Source organism: Bolinopsis microptera, chromosome 3 (genome assembly GCF_026151205.1).
Source record: "Bolinopsis microptera isolate Bmic1 chromosome 3, MBARI_Bmic_1.0, whole genome shotgun sequence".
Taxonomy (NCBI): domain Eukaryota; kingdom Metazoa; phylum Ctenophora; class Tentaculata; order Lobata; family Bolinopsidae; genus Bolinopsis; species Bolinopsis microptera.
This window is the reverse complement of record NC_087074.1, coordinates 19,345,069-19,361,466: the sequence shown is the minus strand read 5'-3', so window position 1 is coordinate 19,361,466 and position 16,398 is coordinate 19,345,069. Positions and strand designations below refer to the sequence as shown.

The following is a 16,398-nucleotide window of genomic DNA, read 5'->3' as shown; positions in this document are numbered from 1 at the left end:
TAATGCCAACTTGAATGAGTAAAAAGTGCTATATTCAGTCTGTTATTGACAGATATGCCTACCTAAACACAAGGAAACGTTTTCAAAGGTAAAATTTCGAAATCGTTGAAATTACCTCCTTATTAATGAAGTTTCGACTGTGTAAATTATCCTGACATTATAATCAAAAAGAGATGATATTTGACCAAAACCCATAATCATGGGTAGAGTGAACCGCTGCCAGTGTCTCTCTTTTCCAAACAAAAGAAAATGATATTAATTTGAGGAACCGTCCGCAAATGCAAATTGATACCGAGAATGAAATCGGTCGCTCGCTTTTCCCATTCATTCACGGCTTACGTATTGTAATAAAGCTTATTTAATGGGAAAAGCGAGCGACCGATTTCATTCTCGGTATCAATTTGCATTTGCGGACGGTTCCTCAAATTAATATCATTTTCTTTTGTTTGGAAAAGAGAGACACTGGCAGCGGTTCACTCTACCCATGATTATGGGTTTTGGTCAAATCTAGTAATACGATTTTTGGTATTAATATCTTTAATATTAATAACACGGCTTGTTCGATTCAAGCCCGTTCAATGTGGTCAATACCTGATGTGCGGATCACAGGCTTCGTTATTTACAATAGCTGAGATTAGGCAGATGTAGCGGTTCCAGTCGTTACCTGGGGACCCCAGGCTGTAATATCCAGATAAATTGAAGCTGCGGCGGAATGACAATCTGGGATGAGTGCGGCCCAGGAATGCCAGCCGTTACGCCGCTCAGCTTAATGTAAAAACTGTATTACAATTGATAGCATCATTACAATTTCAATCACGTTTTAGAGCAATTTACACGAGAGTAGGACAATTATAACCTGTTTAATCTTGTTCGGCGTCATCGAAAACATAGGGTTACAAGGTTTCCGCTTCGATTTCCATCAATAAAAAATCCTTCTAATTTCGATTCTCTGGGCCAGCTGTCTGCTGGGTTTCAGAAGGTGGTACCAGATGCAATGCTGCTATAATTGAGCGCTCAGCTGCTCTAATTGGGTCCAATTACACCCGATACACGATATTATTCCATATAAGGCCTGATCAAGTAGCTTCAGCTCTGGTGACGTCACAAAATCTCCTAGTCGGCATACGACACGTTACGAATGTGATCACGTGCCCGAGGCTTTACGAATCAAGGTCACGTGATAGGATTAGCGGTCACGTGATAGGACTGAATGTCACGTGACCTCAGTTATCCCTTATATGGCACAACTAGCTGCAATTGATCAGCTCTTAATTAGGCTGAAATCCTTGACAGGCCTATAATTACCCAATTTTAAATGAACGATATCTCATCCTACAGAATGATGAGAGCGTAAACAAAATGCTTCCCGGAATCAGCACAATGCAGGGAACAAGATGCTGTTGGAATATCAATTATTCATCTTCCACCCGTAGTCCCTACACTACATCCACATCCAGTAATGCTTTGAGGTAACCAGGTGCAATACACAATGTTTTCAATCCACTAATCAATGAGCAAGCTCATGGCGCCAAATCATCGTTTGAATATGGGACAATTTAAAAAACTCAATTAGTACTAGCAAAATTGCACGTTTTGCCTAGAAACACACATTTTCAGAGATTCTACCAGCATATGCCATATACTCTAAAATCACCTAGTTTTTTATAAAATGTTTCAAATAGTATACATATAATGTCACAATGACCCAATATAAAAATAACCCTTCAAAAACTCAATATTTTGAAAATCACCCTTGGCCTTGCAGCTCCAAGTTCAAATCTAAATTGTCTATATTGACAAAGTTCTTTCTCGCCCCTCTGTCTCCCCGGAGAGAAATTACTGTCGTTCTTAAGATTTCGAAACGAAGGCGCTTCCTAATGTATCCCACATCATCTGAGTACCTCTGTCCTGTGTGGTATTCCATCACCTAAATTTTTTTTAAAGAAAAAAAAGGGGGGACCCCCAACCCATGTAGCTGAGACACCTCACAGCAAGTAGACTAAAGTGGCTCTTGCTTGTGAAAGATGTATCAACTACCCATCGAAGCGGTGGGTTAGGAGTCTCCCCTGGGATCATTTCATCCGTAAAATTTTACACAATATAAAAGCTACAATAAATTATCTATAAAATTTACATAAACAAACTTAAGAGACCTCAAAGCTCGTCTTCTGAGGAATGAGATTGAAGGATACGTCATCCAGTCCAAGGTGCTGGGCTTTTTGTCTTCCTCTGATTCCCCTGAGTGCTATGAGTGTGCTTCGTAGCAGATCAAACCTGAATCGTGTTCTGATGTGATTTTTGACCTTGCTCTTAGCTTCTTTATTGTGGTCAGCTATCCTTTCAGAAATACGATCTACAAACACAGTGCAGAGTGGGCCCATACCTCTGGATGTTGTAAAGACTAGTGGGACAAAGAACCCTTTCTCTGACTGAAGTACTCTCTCCTCATAGAGATCTTTCTTCTCTTTCTCATGCGCACTGTAGATTTTATCTAGTGGCTTAAATGTATTTGAGTCGCAAATCGCAATTAGGATGAGTGACCCTGATGTCAAAGAATGTTCTTTCGAATGGTGCATACAGTTCAACAGCTGCTACATCCAGACGGGCTTCATCCATCACCTAATTTGGCCAATTTTAACTTTCCAATTTAAAAGGGGCGATTTGAAAGCGGGGCGGGGGTGGGGGTGGGGGGGGGGGGCACCAGCATGCAACATTACGCCACTTAACTGCTACCCAGTGAAAATCTGATTTCAAGCTTTCCAGAACTCATAATTGGTATCGTTCTTGAAACTGTGTTTGAAAATATTCTCTATTGCCAATTTTCTCGATGGCTTTCTGTATGATAAAAATCATCAAAATGTAGATAAGAATAAAACTCCATCTGCCTTTTTGGCCTCAACAGGGATTAGTGTCCCGTTGACAGGAAGAAGAAGACGCTTAGTAATAATATATTTGCTGGCAGTGGTTTGTTGCTAACAAATCTGATTTCTCACGTAATTACACCGATCCTTAGTCGATACATCAACATCTTAATGTCTAATGGCACGTTCCCCGACGTTCTAAAGACTGGTAGAATAACTCCTGTAATTAAGAAGGGAAACCCTGAAGAGATAGAAAACTACCGCCCAATCTCTACTCTCTCTATATTTGGTAAAATCTTTGAAAAGATCATTTACTCAAGAATATATTCGTTTGCTAGCTCACAGGGTATAATATCTAAAACACAATTTGGCTTCAGGCAGTCACACTCTACTTCACATGCAGTTAATCACTCAGTAAACCTTATAACTGAATCTCTAAAACTTAAGCATCATGTCTTAGGCATATTCATAGACCTTAGCAAAGCTTTTGATACAATAGATCATGGTACATTACTTGTCAAATTACAGGGCTATGGGATACGTGGGGTGGCAAATGATCTTATAAAAAGTTACTTAACAAATAGATCACAATATACTGAAGTTGTTGGTGAGAAATCTGACGCCTTGAAAATACAGTTTGGAGTCCCTCAGGGTTCGATTCTTGGACCTCTCTTATTTCTCCTATATATTAATGATATCGCCAACAGCTCCAGTTTGGGATCATTTGTCACCTTCGCTGATGACACCAATATATTTGTGACTGGGAAATCTAAAAAGGAGGCATATATGCGTGGTAATTCTCTTTTAGCTAGTTTATATTCCTACATGCGAGCAAACAAACTCCATGTCAACTTGTCTAAATGCTGTTTCATTCACTTTAAACCAGCATCGTCCTCCCAGACTGACAATAATTCTGAATATACTCTAACCATTGATAACTTTCCAATAAAACAAGTTGCATCTGCTAAGTTTCTGGGAGTCGTCATCGATGAAAAGCTAACCTGGGAAGAACATATAAAATCACTTAGGCGTTCTCTCAGCCATGCAACATCAACTCTCTGCCGCCTACGCTGCTCCCTCCCAGATTTCTTACACCGCCAGTTGTATTACACTCTATTTGAATCACACCTCTCCTATTGTATCACGGTTTGGGGTGGGGCAGCCAAAACTCGTATAAGTTCTGTATTCAAAGCACAAAAATATTGTCTCAGGGTACTGTTTGGCGACAGGGAGGCATACCTAGATAAATTTAAGACCTGTGCTCGTGCTCGACCGTTTGGCAACCAAAATCTGAACAAAAAATTTTTCTTGAAAGAGCACACGAAACCTTTGTTCAAGGAACACGGAATACTTGCCGTCCAAAACCTGTACACTTACCATTGTTTCCTTGAGCTCTATAAAATCATGAAATTCCGTGCTCCGATTTCCCTCCATGAAAATTTCACCTGCTCAAGTAGGAAACCCACCCTTATACTAAGCCAAGCAGACCCCCCTGACAACTTCAATAGCAGAACGACTCGTATTTGGAACGTAATTGTGCCTAAGCTTGGTATACGTGACTACTGTCTAAGTGTGGCCTGCCTGAAGTCTAGGATGAAGCAATCACTGCTCGTCAACCAGCATAACCATGCTGATCTTGATTGGACAAACAAAGATTTCGAATGCTCTAATCTAAATTTTGACATTAAGTCTACCCTAGGGTCCACACATCCAAAATGATTATCTTGAAATTGAAAATTAGCTGGGTGTGCATTTTCCTTTGTCTTACTAACGTGTGTGAGCGCAGTGTAGTGAGAAAGTGTTTTTAACAGATTTATTATTAGACTTAGGATTATGATTTTTAATATATTACATTGATATAAGATTTATTTTTGATGGGTACTTAATAAAGTTGATGAATTTCCCTCCCTATTAAAATTTTAAAACCATTTAGTGAACATTGATAAACGAAGATCTAGAAATTGATACATATTATAACCAACATTGCTTATATTCTGCCTTGTAAACAAAGAGCAAATCTTCTTAATGCCTTCTTCCTGTCCTAAAACCAAAACTTCATCCTATTAAAGTAAAGGCCAGTTGTTACCACAAGCTATTATACCGTCCCTCTCAAAAACATGCCTCAGCCTCCATCAAAAACAATTTTAGTTTTCAGTCCTTCTAGTTTCCAAAAATCTACCGAGCTAGTGTTCTGGTGTGCACAAAAGCCCCTAAGCCCGTGCATTCCTTGCCCCGCTAGCTGCCAGTCCTTGACAAACTTCCAATAGCAAAGATCAACTAGTCATTTACAAATTGAGCACTATACAATTTAAATTGTTTTAAATATTTGACTTTGTAAAATGAGCTAAAACATTGATTTATTAGTTTCATTGATTTATTAGTTTCATTGAAAGAATTATGGCGAAGTGAGACATAAACACCTCCACCATTACATGGTCCACCTCGTTTATATATCAAGGACAACACCATTTTAAAGGAAACACTCATTGCACTAAGAGGAATCAGAGGAAGATCAACGGCCCAGCATCTTGAACTGCAAGACATTTCCTTCAACCTCATCCCCCAGAAGCCGAGCTTTGAGGTCTCCTAGATTTGTTTATGTAAATTTTGATATTTATGGCTATAATTTTAAAATATGGAAAACAAAATTTTTAGGAAAATGAACATAATAGATGTTAATTAATTATTTGCTGCCATGTCGCAAGTGTTGACAAATTTGTTTTGTTAGTGAGATCCAAATGCTACACAGCCGGAGTCGCAAAAATAATTCCCAGCAAACCCTACTGGCCGGGGATTATCTCCAAAAGTAAAATAAATAGAACCTTCCGGTTTTCAACAAAATTTCCGTCTCGCAAATTTACAGTTAACTCCACAGGATAGGAGCACAATTTGGGTCAACTTAGATTCTGAATTAAACCGAAAAGTTTTAAGTTTGATTTTGGGCTAAATAAAAGATCGCAGCTTTTAAACTTTGAAAAGTCATGTCGTTGTCATGACTACTAAACTAAATGCAGCGTGCGAAAGGTAAACTCGATGTGACGCGCGACGCCAAACGTGCTGTTGAAAATCTATCACCTCTAGCGAGCCCAGCAGGCGGTAAGGTTTTCTGGGTTGTAGCGCGATGCACTAGTACTGGGCCGCGCGCGCATCGAATAATGCTTCTGACATCGTGAATCAACAAAAATAAATATACAACGTGGGTCAAAGATCCAACAAGCTGCTTGAATCTTGATTGACCATGTAAATTTTGTACAGCTGGATGGTTTGATTCACGATGTCAATCCTTCACGGCTCAGCGAGGCCCAGTGGTGCATCTCACCCATCTTGCGAGAAGCATTATTTGATGCTTGGCGCGACCAAGTAGTGCATCGCGCTACAACTGGATGGAAGCACTGTTTATGTTTTTAGCTTTATAAGCTAGCTTGATGGATGATACTTGTTTACATTGCTGTGAGGTGTCTCAGCTACATGGGTTGGGGGTTCCCCCTTTTTTTCTGAAGAATATTGGATTAGGGCTTCCCCACTTTGAATGTTTTAACTGCAATAGTATTCTCCATGCCAAATGTTTTAATCCTTCCAAAGCGCAAGTTATCAATGACAACTTTTACTGCAACGAGTGTAAACATTCCATATCTAAAAAATATAATCCTTTTAAAGTAATGACCGATCCTGAAGTTAATGACTGTGACCCATGTATCCAAAAGATGTCCGATGCTTTGGAAAACTGTAGATCCTATACAATTAAGGACTTTAACACACATATCAAACCGTGTTTTGCAAGCAACTGCTCCACGATTTTCCAGAATATAGATGGTAATAAAACAAATTTTGATGCCTTTAGCATGGAACTAAACCGATTAGCCGAAAAATTTAAAATTATTGGACTTGCTGAAACCAATATTGGAATAGAGGAAAGCACTGTTTACCATCTAGAGGGGTACAATTGTTTCTATCAGGACAAACATATCAATAAAGCAAAGGGAAGTGGAGTAGCATTGTACTTAAAGGACGAACTTAACGGAGTTGTAAACGAAGAATTATCATGGGTAACCAAAAATCTTGAAACCCTATTTATTACTATTCAACATGATGAACCTGTACATGTAGGAGTACTGTACCGTCCTCCTAGTGGGGACTCCTCAGAGGCACTAAATGAACTTAGAAAAATTATTGAATCATGCCCAAAAAAGAATGTTTACATACTAGGTGACTTTAACATTAATCTCCATGATGAAAACAGTAAACTTGTTCAAGACTTTGAAAACCTTATTCTAGGTCTAGGTTTATCACCACTTATTTCTACTTCAACGCATCATAAACCAGGATGTAACGAATCATGCATTGACAACATACTCACCAACAACATAGAGAACTCTATCTGCTCTGGAACAATTAGTACCTGCATCAGTCACCACCATGCTGTATTTAACATATTCAACTCACCCCTAGTCAGTACTGAGGTTCATGAACAAAACTATTTCCAGTACTATGACTACTGCGCAAAAAATGTGGACAAATTTGTGGAAGTACTAGACAATGAATTAACTAGTGATCCACCAGAAGACTTCAGTAATTTTTTCACTGTATTTAATCATCAACTAGACAGTGCATGTAAACTAAACCAGCCTAAGTGTTCTAAACGTACTGCTAAGAATAATCCATGGATTACATCAGGCCTGATTGCCTCTATAAATAGAAAACATGAGCTTTATGACCTGTGGAAAAAGGCAGTTAAGAAGAAATGCCTCAACGCCTCTTCAACCAACCATGCAGACTGTCTTACTCTTTGTTATAATTGTACAAATAAAGTAACACGTCATGAAGAATTTAAGGCACACCGGAAGTTATTAAACCACCTTATTAATTCTGCAAAACGTAAGTATCATGGTGTTAAGATTACAGAATGCGCTGGAGATAGTAAGAAAACTTGGCAGATAATTAATGAACTACGTGGTAAGAAAATACGTGAGATTAAACCTAACTTTGTGATAAATAATGAGCGTGTGATTAATCGTCGTGTAATTGCAAATGAGTTCAATAAATACTTTGCCTCTATTGCAGCTAACTTGAACGAAGCATACTCTGGTGACTTCTTAAGAATAAATTCCCTGCCGTCATTTACTGATTACCTGCCCACATCAGTTACGTCCAGTATTTTTCTTTGTGATTGTGACTGTATTGAGATTAAAGAGATCATAAACGAACTAAAAAACGGGAAATCTAGTGACATACCTATTCATGTGATCAAGAAGTCGTGTCAAATTACTGCACCGTACTTAGCTAGATACTTTAATAAATGCATGCAAGAAGGCCACTTTCCCGATGAATTAAAAACTGGGAGAATCAGCCCCATTTACAAAAAAGAAGATGAACAGCTTTTAGAAAACTATAGACCAGTATCAACTCTACCTGAAACTTGGGAAGTTCCCGCTCTATACTAATATTCAGACGACAGTGATGACTCATTAAGAGCACTAATTTCGACCACCTTCCCGGTCGAACCATACCAAATCAAACTAATTGACCCACGTGTATAGCCAATGTCCTGGCGGTGCTGAGCCGATGTAAAACTCTTCTGTAAACTCTTTTGTCTCTTGTAACTTGTTTATATTTTATATTTTAGTTATACTGTGTACTGTGTACAATAGTTATAGCGTATAGTGTGTAGTGTGTAGTGCTTATTTTGTTGTAACGTGTCACTTTATATTTTGCTACCAACGTCAGCCTTGACTTACCATTTATTGTAATTGGTACAGCATATATCAAAATTAAAACACTGTTTTCAATCTGTCGGGTGATGGGCTCTCTCTGATGGGACATAGTTCTAGGGGGTACCCGGGGTACGAGTTAACGAATAGTGTTCGTGTCCTTCCACAATCCCCTCTCATTGTGTTTTTGACGGAGGAGGAGCCTAGTTCATCCGTCTGCATCGCTTAATAGAGTTAAAAATTTAGCCAATAACAAACTAAATTAAATGTTATACTGATGTCAGATGTAGAGTTTATAACATACAAATTCTAAATTTTTGACGGCTGACGATGGTAAGTCGCTACGTTTAACTCGGGACTTTTATAGTCTTAAGTCTTGGAGCTCAAAATGTCTCGTGCTGTGGGCCGTATAAACGGCGCACACCACCGCCCCGCCTTACTGCTTACATTACTTCATGGTTGCAGGGCGGAGCCGGTGCCGTTTGTCTCGGCCTCGAGTGGCGAGTGCTTGCCCATCGAATACACGATTGAAACACTAATTATTTACTGGCATTCTACAGTTTCCAAAACGAAGTACGAAGGTATATTAACTTTGAGCTTTGTTTTGGCGACTGCTTCATCGATGGGTGAGTAGGTATTTGTTGTTTAGCAGTGTTGAATATTGGAGCAATTATATAATGTATATCTCCATCATAATATAGGCTAGTGTAAACATATATAATCAATAATACAAACAAATAGTATTATATTATTGGTAACTAGCTAGATTATAAATGTTATTTAAACACATATGTTTACGTCAATTATTACTAAAATTAATATTCTTTTTGCTTTAATATAATTACATGTCACATAATTGATTAGTTGAATGAAACGTGTGCTACAAATGTCTACGCCTCACGCAGAACTGCGTACCGCTTAGTACTTCATGCTTGAGCGGTACTGCTGTTCACAGAGGCGCGCACTCAATTTAATCACAAATAACGAGCGCGCGGTTTTTGGAATTTCTCCATTATTATTATTCGATCTATTAATTAGATCGCAGTGCTCACGGCCTGTACTGCGTGAACGACAGAAATATGTTTTAAATTATTTTGCTTCTGAAATTTTGGCTCTAGTAATTAAGAAATGCGACATGTAATTCATTAAGAGCACTAATTTCGACCACTTTCCCGGTCGAGCCATACCAAATCAAACTAATTGACCCACGTTTATAGCCAATGTCCTGGCGGTGCTGAGCCGATGTAAAACTCTTCTGTAAACTCTTTTGTCTCTTGTAACTTGTTTATATTTTATATTTAAGTTATACTGTGTACTGTGTACAATAGTTATAGCGTATAGTGTGTAGTGTGTAGTGGTTATTTTGTTGTGACGTGTCACTTTATATTTTGCTACCAACGTCAGCCTTGACTTACCATTTATTGTAATTGGTACAGCATATATCAAAACTAAAACACTGTTTTCGATCTGACGGGTGATGGGCTCTCTCTGATGGGACACGGTTCTAGGGGGTACCCGGGGTACGAGTTAACGAATAGTGTTCGTGTCCTTCCACAACCCCCTCTCATTGTGTTTTTGACGGAGGAGAAGCCTAGTTCATCCGTCTGCATCGCTTAATCGAGTTGAAAATTTAGCCAATAACAAACTAAATTACATGTTATACTGATAGCAGGTGTAGAGTTTATAACATACAAATTCTAAATTTTTGACGGCTGACGATGGTAAGTCGCTATGTTTAATTCGGGACTTTTATAGTCTTGGAGCTCAAAATGTCTCGTGCTGTGGGCCGTATAAGCGGCGCACACCACCGCCCCGCCTTACTGCTTACATTACTTCATGGTTGCAGGGCGGAGCTGGTGCCGTTTGTCTCGGCCTCGAGTGGCGAGTGCTTGCCCATCGAATACACAATTTTTTTTTATTAAATACTTTTCAAATTTTACAGAGTACAGCAATAGATGAATATAAAATAGAATCGTTCAAAATATCGCCCCCATCTGTAAAATATGATGGGCACCCAAACACGGTAAACACATAGTGAACTATGTCCGCAGTAACTTGGACCCATTACATCGAATTAATCTAAATCCAAAAATTTATGAAAAACTATTTAATAACAAACAAATCCATGGTGAATAACTGTGGATATAGAGTCAAAATTGGTATTTCAATACGTCAAATTCCAGATACATTAGATACAGGTCTGAAATGGTCATTAATGTGTGAGAAGGTGTGCGGGTGAAGTGTGATATGATGTTGAAAGTATAGGAAGGTATATAAAAAAATTAATAAAACAAAAATAATAATAATATGGGGAGCAAAGAGACTAGGCTAGACTGTTGTTTCACTATCCAATAAACATTTCCATAGATGCTTAGTGACCTCAGCTTTGAAAAGACTAGTAGACACAATCTGTCTTATCTGTAAATGGAGTCCATTCCACAGTATATGGGTTCTGTAGAAAAATGATTTTGCCAGTGGGCTATTTGAGGTACATGTGGTGTGTGAATTCTGACTTAACTTAGGTAAAATTGATGACACAATAGACAGACTGTCGAGGTGGCAACGTCTTAGTCGAGAAGTGCCCTGATATAAAGAGAGATAGTGAGGCAGCGATACAGGAATTAAATTGTTAAGAACTTTGTGGAAAAAAATAAGATCATTCAAGTCAAACTTTTGAGACAAAGGGAGAATGTCGACAAGCTTGCACTTTTTGACATATTGCTCAGGTGGATAACTGCGGCCCTCTTCAGACAGAATCCATTTAATAGCTCTCTTTTGGAGACTTTCTAATTTATCACTAAGTGATTTATTACAAGGGCGCCAGATCATGGAACAATTTTCGAATTGGCTACGAACCAGGGAGAGGTAAAGCGCCCGGCGACGTTTCTGATCAATGACAATATGGCCATCTCTTCTGACCATACCAAGTTGTTGGCAGGCCTTAGTATAAATTCTGTCGCACTGACTATTCCAACTTAGCTTAGGAGTAACATCGACTCCAAGATCTTTTTCTAACTCTACATACACAAGAGGAGAGCCATCAAGATTATATGCAAATGGAGGAGATAAAGATGGTTTTCCTGAAACAATAAGCACTTTACATTTTGCTGGATGGAATCGCATTTTGTTTCTTAGTGCCCAGTCAGAGAGATAGTCTATATCCATTTGTAAATTAGTATTATCAGAAGATGAATGTATTTTACGCCAGATTTTTGTATCATCGGCATACAAAACAATATCAGTATTATCCGAAAGGCCAAGAGGAATATCATTGATAAACAATACAAAAAGTAAGGGACCAAGAATAGAGCCCTGGGGGACACCAGAATTAACTGAGAGGGTAGATGACATCTCATTACCAATAACCACTCTTTGGTAACGGCCTTGAAGGTAATTGGTAAGAAATTTGAGAAGTGTACCATCAATGTTATATAAGGTCTTTAGCTTATGAAGAAGGATATCATGATTTACAGAATCAAATGCCTTAGCAAAATCAAAATACACAACATGATTGATAATGTTTTCGTTAAGAGACAATGCCAGGCTATCACAAAAGTCAACCATATTGGTTGTGCATGACTTGTGCTCTAGAAAACCATGCTGCCTGGGATCAAGAAGGGTACTTGTCAAAGAAAGCAGTTTACGTTTAACAATGCGCTCAAAAACTTTCATGACTAAACAAGTAAGGGATATTGGTTTATAGTTTTCAACCTCACTTTTCTTATTGAACCACTAGTTTCCACCAGTTTCCAAAACGAAGTACGAGGATATATTAACTTTGAGCTTTGTTTTGGCGACTGCTTCATCGATGGGCGAGTAGGTATTTGTTGTTTAGCAGTGTTGAATATTGGAGCAATTATATAATATAATGCAATGTATATCTCCATCATAATATAGGCTAGTGTTAACATATATAATCAATGATACAAACAAATGGTATAAGTAACTCGCTAGATTATAGATGTTATTTAAACACATATGTTTACGTCAATTATTACTAAAATTAATATTCTTTTTGCTTTAATATAATTACATGTCACATAATGGATTAGTTGAATGAAACGTGTGCTACAAATGTCTACGCCTCACGCAAAACTGCGTACCGCTTAGTACTTCATGCTTGAGCGGTACTGCGGTTGACAGTGGCGCGCACTCAATTTTATCACAAATAACGAGCGCGCGGTTTTTTGGAATCTCTCCATTATTATATTAATTAGGTCGCAGTGTTCACGGCCTGTACTGCGTGAACGACAGAAATATCTTTCTTTTAAATTATTTTGCATCTGAAATTTTGGCTCTAGAAATTAAGAAATGTGACATGTAATTGTAAGATAACAATTAAATAGATAAGGTGCGCGGCGCCTACAGCTGACCTACGAATTTCTGAACAATTTTAAATTGTGGCTGTGTGCGCGGCGTACTGTGTATGTGTTTGAAATTGAAATTTGAATTTATTTATGAATATAACATTATGTATTGATTGTTTTGTGGTAAATAAAAATTTTTCTTTCCTAAAAAAAAAATTTTTCTTTCCTAATTGTAAGATAACAATTAAATAAATCCTGTGCGCGGCGCCTACAGCTGACCTACGAATTTCTGAACAATTGAAAATTGTGGCTGTGTGCGCGGCGTACTGTATATGTGTTTGAAATTGAAATTTGAATTTATTTATGAATATAACATTATGTATTGATTGTTTTGTGGTAAATAAAATTTTTCTTTCCTAATTTTTCTTTCCTTTAAAAAATTTTAAAAATTAACTTTGCAGTTAGTTTTCTCAACGTCTGGTGGATTGGGTGGTGAAGCTGAAAGACTTGTAAAGAAGCTGGATAGTAAAATGGAATACCAGACAGGGCAAAGGTATTCAGATGCTGTGGGATACATAAGGAATCGCTCTTGTATCGAAATCCTAAGAACAACAGTGATTTCTTTATAGGAGACATAGGTCAGAAAAAGAACTTTGTTGATATATATATAAGTCTAAAACTCTGGTCACAAGAGCAACTACCTAAACGTGCAGAAGTGAACACATAAAATACTAGCAATCCTTTAAATTCGCAATGAATAAATTTGTTCAATGTCATAAAATTCTTAAAACCACATCTACGTGACCAGTAAATAATTTAATCAGTCTATAGACTACTGTATAAAATTCTCAATATAAACTTTTAAACAATAATAAATTAATTAAAAGCACACAACAACCTTTGGTGTGTAAAAATGATTAAACAACCTCATTTTGACACAAAATATCTTTCATAATATTATAGTATATGCTATAATATTAAAACTGTTTAGTTGAGTTCAGGTAACAGAATTTAACTGTAATAGCACCTTTGCTGTGTTATCTATTGTTGAGATGTAGCCATATTTTCGTCAGGTCTAGCATTGAACCCGGCTCATGAAATATATACTTCGTCCGGTCTAACATTGAACCCGGCTCACTAATCATAGGGGTGGTGTAGTATAGTAGTTGGAATATGATCAACTTTTTATAGTTTTATCTCTATTCGAAGGAATTCTTCTGCATCCTTTGTTATTCTTCTGCATCCTTTGTTAACAGTATCTACCACGCCCTTGACTGTAAACTAGGTGGTTACGTTAGCATGCGCCACAACGCTATTAGAGATTCTATCTTTTTGCTGGAAGATGCTGCAGTGTTTACAGGAAACACTGACATAGACGTAGAAGGAGCGAGCGAGCGAGCGAGATGGCTAGTGACCGCAAACTTTGGAGGGAGATGATACGTCACAAACGGGAGTTCATTGGTGCAGGCCACTCGAATGATTGAGGAGACCTAATCAAGTACAAGTAAGTATTGTTTCTATTAACTTTGCAGTTTTGGAATCTGATCTAGAACATGCAAGTCTCTTCTTTTTCGCCTCACATAGGACAGGCACTGGTGTTTGATCTGCAAATGATAGTGACGCTTTTTTTTAATAACAGTGTCCCGTGATAAGGTACATTGCAGTTATATTTTTCTGCCTCTTGTTACTGAGTGTAGTGTCCAAGTTTCTGATGATGGTGGCATGTTTTTTACCCATTATCATCTTAGTGTGCCATTTTAGACCTATCTTCCTGATCCAGTCTGGTAACATTACTGTTGATCAGGTGTTTGATTTGAGATTGTCAATGAAACAAGAAAGTTTTCAATGAAACAAGAAAGTTTTCAATGAAACAAGAAACAATCCTCATGAAAATGATTTTATAGTTTGTAGTTGTTTCTGTTTCTGACAGTGTCTACCACGCCATTTCCCATTGATCATTGATTGTAAATTAGGTGGATACGTTTCCATGCACCACAATTCCATAAAAGATACTGCAGTTTCTCTTTAGGAAGCAAAGTGTAAGGATGGAAGGATAGAACCTGCACTCCTGCCAGTCCAACCAACTTCATTCTCCAGGAAGACCAACACCCAGGATGAAGCCCGTCTTGATGTAGCAGCTGTTGGACTGTATGCACCCTTCAAACGTCAGGGTCACTCATCCTAATTGCTACTCAAATACGTTTAGGCCACTAGATAAAATCTACAGTGCGCATGAGAAAGAGAAGAAAGATCTCTATGAAGAAGAGTACTTCAGTCAGAGAAAGGGTCCTTTGTCCCACTAGTCTTTACAACATCTGGAGGTATGGGACCACTCTGCACTGTGATCGTAGATAGTATCTCTGAGATGATAGCTGACCATAATAAAGAAGTTAAGAGCCAGGTCAAAAATCACATCAGAACGCGATTCAGGTTTGATCTGCTACGAAGCACACTCATAGCACTCAGGGGAATCAGAGGATGATGCATCCTTCAACCCATCCCTCAGAAGATGAGCTATGAGGTCTCCTAAGTTTGTTTATGTAAATTTTATAGATAATTTATTGTAGCTTTTATATTATGTAAAATTTTACGGATGAAATGATCCCAGGGGAGACTCCCAACCCACCGCTTCGACGGGTAGTTTATACATCTTTCACAAACAAGAGCCACTTTGGTCTACTTGCTGTGAGGTGTCTCAGCTACATGGGTTGGGGGTCACAAGATGTCACCCAGAAGACAGAAGTGTTTGTATACAATATACATATGTGGACTATGAGAATCGGAATACTAGCTTGGAAGTTGGAATATCGCTTGTATTGTAAGTATAAGTAAGTCACGCGACGTGATAGTAGAGTGTAGAGTGAGTAGTCATAATTCACGAAACTGTGATGAAATGGAGCTACCTTAAGGCCAATAAATTTGGTTCACAATAAATTTGGTTACAAAAATTTTGGTTACCATAATTTTAGCCACACATTTTTAGTCTACATTAATTTTAGTCACATTTTTCAACTTTTCGAGACCATTTTCCATTCCATTTATTTTATTTTTCCATTATTTAGCTACTTTTTTCCCAGATTTTGCACATGATCATCAGTCATACTTTAAATTCATACTTTAAAGTTTAACGGCAGGCATGTTGATTAAATGATTTGTTGCATAAAGCAATTTATATTATTTGTAAACATAAAAGCAATGGATTGCATGTGTAATAGACAATAGTCTAAGTATTTCAGCAACTTAGCAACGGTGATGTCATTATATTAATTATAAACAATGTAAGCTCAATGATATTCATGTCATATATGCTCTACTGAAATTTTGGTCTACTTTCAAATTAGTCGCTGAAAAATTTCGCCTCAATAAATTTGGTTGACTAAATTCATGGTAGACTAAATTTGTCGTTCTTAAGGTATCTGGTACATTCTTATATCCATAACTTCAGGGGGGGGGGGGGGGGGGGGGGAATCATGAGTATTTTTGAGAGTCCCGACGAAGATGGCCAAATTCTCAAAAATTATT

The 16,398-nt window shown here is 37.9% G+C and overlaps 1 protein-coding gene across 7 annotated transcripts in view; it reads left to right on the top strand.

Moving 5' to 3' along the window:
* Positions 1 to 16,398, top strand: part of LOC134812643 (putative uncharacterized protein DDB_G0291608) — a 44,401-nt gene that overhangs the window by 14,510 nt on the left and 13,493 nt on the right. The window lies entirely within an intron of this gene.